Genomic DNA, 6,153 nt, shown 5'->3' with positions numbered 1-6,153 from the left:
TTTTCTGAATCCAGGTATCTAGTTCATTAATGAGCAAGGGAGGTTCACTTTCCCAAGTCTCATTACCAAACAGCTTGGCATTCAGCTTCATGATAGCTCCTAAATATTGAGCAACTTGCTCTCCAGTCACATCTTCATCCTCCTCAGAGGAAGAATAGTCTTCAGAGCTCATGAATGACAGAAGAAGATTTAATGGAATCTTTATGGTCTCTATATGAGCCTCAGATTCATTTGGATTCTTAATAGGAAACTTCTTCTTGCTTGAGAGACGTCCTAGGAGGTCTTCCTCACTAGGATTTTTGTCCTCCTCCTCCCTTGTGCATTCGGCCATATTGATTACATCAATGGCCTTGCACTCTCCTTTTGGATTCTCTTCTGTATTGCTTGGGAGAATACTGGGAGGAGTTTCAATGACTTTCTTACTCAGCTGGCCCACTTGTGCCTCCAAATTTCTGATGGAGGATCTTGTTTCACTCATGAAACTGAAAATGGCCTTTGACAGATCAGAGACTAGATTGGCTAAATTAGAAGTGTTTTATTCAGAATTCTCTGTCTGTTGCTGAGAAGATGATGGAAAAGGCTTGCTATTGCTCAGCCTATTGCGTCCACCATTGTTAAAGCCTTGTTGAGGCTTCTGTTGATCCTTCCATGAGAAATTTGGATGATTTCTCCATGATGAATTTTAGGTGTTTCCGTAAGGTTCACCCATGTAATTAACCTCTGCTATTGCAGGGTTCTCAGGATCATAAGCTTCTTCAGAAGCTGCCTCTTTAGTACTGTTGGATGCATTTTTCCATCTATTCAGACTTTGAGAAATCATGTTAACTTGCTGAGTCAACACTTTGTTCTAAGCCAAAATGGCATTCAGAGCATCAATTTCAAGAACTCCCTTCCTCTGAGGTGTCCCATTATTCACGAAATTCCTCTCAGAAGTGTACATGAATTGGTTATTTGCAACCATGTCAATGAGTTTTTGAGCTTCTGCAGGTGTTTTCTTTAGGTGGATGGATCCACCTGCAGAATGGTCCAATGACATTTTCGAAAATTCAGATAGACCATAATAGAATATATCTAATATGGTCCATTCTGAAAATATGTCAGATGGACATCTTTTGGTCAACTGCTTGTATCTTTCCCAAGCTTCATAGAGGGATTCACCATCTTTTTGTTTGAAGGTCTGAACATCCACTCTAAGCTTGCTCAGCTTTTGAAGAGGAAAGAATTTATCCAAGAAGGTCGTGACCAGCTTATCCCAGGAGTCCAGGCTATCCTTAGGTTGTGAATCCAACCATATTCTAGCTCTGTCTCTTACAGCAAAAGGGAAAAGCATGAGCCTGTAGACTTCAGGATCTACTCCATTCGTCTTTACAGTCTCACAAATCTGCAAGAACTCAGTTAAATACTGGTAAGGATCTTCAGATGGAAGTCCATAAAACTTGCAGTTCTGTTGCATTAAGGCAACTAGCTGAGGTTTCAGCTCAAAATTGTTTGCTCCAATGGCAGGAATGGAGATGCTTCTTCCATCAAATTTGAACGTTGGTTTTGTGAAGTCACCAAGAATTCTCCTTGCATTATCATTATTGGGTTCAGCTGCCATCTCCTTCTCTTGTTCGAAAATTTCTGAAAGGTTACCTTTAGATTGTTGTAATTTAGCTTCTCTTAGTTTCCTCTTCAAAGTCCTTTCAGGTTCAGGATCAGCTTCAACAAGAGTGTTTTTGTCCTTGTTCCTGCTCATATGAAAGAGAAGAAAACAAGAAAAGAAAGAGGAATCCTCTATGTCACAGTATAGAGATTCCTTTTGAAAACAAGAAAAGAAAAAGGAATCCTCTATGTCACAGTATAGAGACTCCTTTATGTTAGTAGAAAGAGAAAGCGGGGGAAGAAAGTAGAAGAATCCAAACTCAAGGGATAGATTGGGTTCGGATCTTTAGAAGAAGAGAGGTGAAGAGAAGTGTTAATAATTAAATAGAATAAGAAAAGAGAGGGAGAATTTCGAAAATAATTTTGAAAAAGGGGTTAGTATTTTCGAAAATTAAATGTAAGATATAATTAAGATTAAAATTTAAAACAAAAAGAATTTTTGAAAAAGAGATGAGACATTTTCGAAAATTAGAGAGGGAAAAGTAGTTAGTTGATTTTGAAAAAGATAAGAAACAAACAAAAAGTCAAAGAGTTAGTTTAAAAAGATATTAAAATCAATTTTGAAAAGATAAGAAGATAAGAAGTTAGATAAGATATTTTGAAATCAAATTTTTAAAAAAGATAAAATTTTGAAAAAGATATGATAAAAAGATAAGATAAGAAAATAAGATAGAAAAGATATGTTTGAAAAGGATTTAATTTTTAAAATTAAAATTAATTACTTTACTAACAAGAAACTACAAGATAAGATTCTAGAATTTAAAGATTGAACCTTTCTTAACAAGAAAGTAACAAACTTCAAATTTTTGAATCAATCACATTAATTGTTAGCATAATTTTCGAAAATTAGATATAAAGATAAGAAAAAGATTTTGAAAATTCTTTGAAAAAAGATTTTTAAAATTTTCGAAAAAAAAGGAAAAAATTGGAAAAGATATGATTTTTGAAAAAGATTTTTAAATTTTGAAAATTTGACTTGACTTGTAAGAAACAACTAATTTTGAAAATTTTTTTGACTAAGTCAACTCAAATTTTCGAAAATTATGAGAAAAAAGAAAAAGATATATTTTTGATTTTTTAATTTTTAATGATGAGAGAGAAAAATTAAAAACGTCATTTTTGTGTTTTTCTCTTTTCTTTATGGATCAAAACAAGGAATGCATGCAAGAACACTATGAATGTCAAGATGAACACCAAGAACACTTTGAAGATCATGATGAACATCAAGAACATATTTTTGAAAAATTTTTTATGCAAAGAAGACATGCAAGACACCAAACTTAGAAATCTTTAATGCATGGACTCTAACAAACAAAAAATTGCATATGAAAAACAACAAACAACACAAAACAAGAAAACATCAAGATCAAACAAGAAGACTTGTCAAGAACAACTTGAAGATCATGAAGAACACTATGAATGCATGGAATTTTCGAAAATAATGCATAAATTTTTAAAACATGCAATTGACACCAAACTTAAAAATTGACTCAAGACTCAAACAAGAAACACAAAATATTTTTGGTTTTTATGATTTTATGAATTTTTTTTATTTTTATTATATTTTTCGAAAATAAAGTTTGGAAAAACGAAAAAGAAAAGAAAAATTTTGAAAAAGATTTTTGAAAAATTTTTGAAAAGAAAATTACCTAATCTGAGCAACAAGATGAACCTTCAGTTGTCCAAACTCAACAATCCCCGGCAACAGCGCCAAAAACTTGGTGGACGAAATTGTGATCCTCAAAGTTGGTCTCTTTGTACTTGTATGAAATTTATATATTGGCTCTATTAAAAATACCCCAAAGAGATCATGGTATGATAAATTGGGATCTTAATAATCCCTGGTGTGATCATAACTCCGTTCAACTTAACCAGCAAGTGTACTGGGTCATCCAAGTAATACCTTACGTGAGTAAGGGTCGATCCCACAGAGATTGTTGGTATGAAGCAAGCTATGGTCATCTTGTAAATCTCAGTCAGGCGGATTTAAATGGTTTATGATGAGTTAGAAAATTAATAATAAACAGAAAATAAAATAGGATAGAAATACTTATGTAAATCAATAGTGGGAATTTCAGATAAGCGTATGGAAGTGCTATGCTCCTCTTGAATCTCTACTTTCCTACTTCTTCCTTCAATCCTTCTTACTCCTTTCCATGGCAAGCTGTATGTAGGGCATCACCGTTGTCAATGGCTACATCCCATCCTCTCAGTGAAAATGGTCCTATGCTCTGACACAGCACGGCTAATCATCTGTCGGTTCTCAATCAGGTTGGAATAGAATCCCTTGATTCTTTTGCGTCTGTCACTAACGCCCAGCCTTCAGGAGTTTGTAGCTCGTCGCAGTCATTCAATACCGGAATCCTACTCGGAATACCACAGACAAGGTTAAACTTTCCATGGACTACAAGTTGCTCTAATGCAACAGAACTACAAGTTCCATGGACTTCCATCAGATGATCCCTATCAGTTTTTAACTAAATTCTTGCAGATCTGTGATACTGTTAAGACTAATGGAGTAGATCCTGAAGTCTACAGGCTCATGCTTTCCCCTTTGCTATAAGAGACAGAGCTAGAACATGGTAGGACTCACAACCTAAAGATAGCCTGGACTCTTGGGATAAGCTGGTCACGACCTTCTTGGCCAAGTTCTTTCCTCCTTAAAAGCTGAGCAAGCTTAGAGTGGATGTTCAGACCTTCAAGCAAAAAGATGGTGAATCCCTCTTTGAAGCTTGGGAAAGACAGTTGACCAAAAAGTGTCCTTTTGACATGCTTTCAGAATGGACCATCTTGGATATATTCTATGATGATCTGTCTGAATTGTCTAAGATGTCACTGGACCATTTTGCAGGTGGATCCATTCACCTAAAGAAAATGCCTGCAGAAGCTCAAGAGCTCATTGACATGGTTGTAAATAACCAATTCATGTACACCTCTGAGAGGAATCCTGTGAGTAATGGGATGCCTCAGAAGAGGGGAGTTCTTGAAATTGATGCTCTGAATGCCATATTGGCTCAGAACAAAATGTTGACTCAGCAAGTCAACATGATTTCTCAAAGTCTGAATGGATGGCAAAATACATCTAACACTACTAAAGAGGCATCTTCTGAAGAAGAAGCTTATGATCCTGAGAACCCTGCAATGGCAGAGGTGAATTACATGGGTGAACCCTATGAAAATATCTATAATTCCTCATGGAGAAATCATCCAAATTTCTCATGGAAGGATCAACAAAAGCCTCAACAAGGCTTTAATAATGGTGGAAGAAACAAGTTTAGCAATAGCAAGTCTTTTCCATCATCTTCTCAGCAACAGACAGAGAATCTGAGCAGAGCCCCTCTAGCTTAGCAAGTATAGTCTCTGATCTATCTAAGGCCACTTTAAGTTTTACGAATAAAACAAGGTCCTCCATTAGAAATTTGGAGGCACAAGTGGGTCAGCTGAGTAAGAAAATCACTAAAACTCCTCCTAGTACTCTCCCAAGCAATACAGAAGAGAATCCAAAAAGAGAGTGCAAGGCCATTGATATAATCAAAATGGCCGAATCTAAAGAGGAAGGGGAGGACATAAATCCCAATGAGGAACACCTCATGGGACATCCGCCAGACAGAAAGGAGTTCCCTATTGAGGACCTAAAGGAATCTGAGGCTCATATAGAGACCATAGAGATTCCATTAAACTTCCTTCTACCATTCATGAGCTCTGAGAACTATTCTTCCTCTGAAGAGGATGAAGATGTAACTGAAGATCAAGTTGCTCAATATCTAGGAGCCATCATGAAGCTGAATGCCAAGTTGTTTGGTAATGAGACTTGGGAAGATGAACCTCCCTTGCCCATTAGTGAACTAAATACATGGGTTCAGCAAACTTTACCTCAAAAGAAATAGGATCCTGGTAAATTCTTAATACCCTGTACCATAGGCACTGGTGCACGAAATTGTGATCAATACTTTTCACAAATCAAATAATCCCCGGTAATGAATCCAAAAACTTGGTGTTCAATACCATGGCATAAACACAACTTCGCACAACTAACCAGCAAGTGTACTGGGTCGTCCAAGTAATAAACCTTACGCGAGTAAGGGTCGATCCCACAGAGATTGTTGGTATGAAGCAAGCTATGGTCACCTTGTAAATCTTAGTCAGGCAAACTCAAATGGATATGGGTGATATACGAATAAAACAAAAAGATAAAGATAGAGATACTTATGCAATTCATTGGTGGGAATTTCAGATAAGCATATGGAGATGCTGTGTTCCTTCTGTCTCTCTGCTTTCCTACTGTCTACATCCAATCCTTCTTACTCATTTCCATGGCAAGCTGTATGTAAGGGTTTCACTGTTGTCAGTGGCTACCTCCCATCCTCTCAGTGGAAATGTTCAACACACCCTGTCACGGCACGACTATCCATCTGTCGGTTCTCAATCAAGCCGGAATAGAATCCAGTGATTCTTTTCCATCTGTCACTAACGCCCCGCCCTCAGGAGTTTGAAGCACGTCACAGTCATTCA

The 6,153-nt window shown here is 36.6% G+C and overlaps 1 non-coding gene across 1 annotated transcript; it reads left to right on the top strand.

Moving 5' to 3' along the window:
- Positions 1–1,094: 1,094 nt before the first annotated feature.
- Positions 1,095–1,198, top strand: LOC127746089 (small nucleolar RNA R71). Its single transcript, XR_008007709.1, has one exon. It is a non-coding gene; the product is annotated as a small nucleolar RNA R71 (small nucleolar RNA).
- The last annotated feature ends 4,955 nt before the right edge of the window (positions 1,199–6,153 follow it).

The sequence above is a fragment of the Arachis duranensis genome, chromosome 3, assembly GCF_000817695.3.
Source record: "Arachis duranensis cultivar V14167 chromosome 3, aradu.V14167.gnm2.J7QH, whole genome shotgun sequence".
Taxonomy (NCBI): domain Eukaryota; kingdom Viridiplantae; phylum Streptophyta; class Magnoliopsida; order Fabales; family Fabaceae; genus Arachis; species Arachis duranensis.
This window is presented reverse-complemented; position numbering and strand designations above follow the sequence as displayed.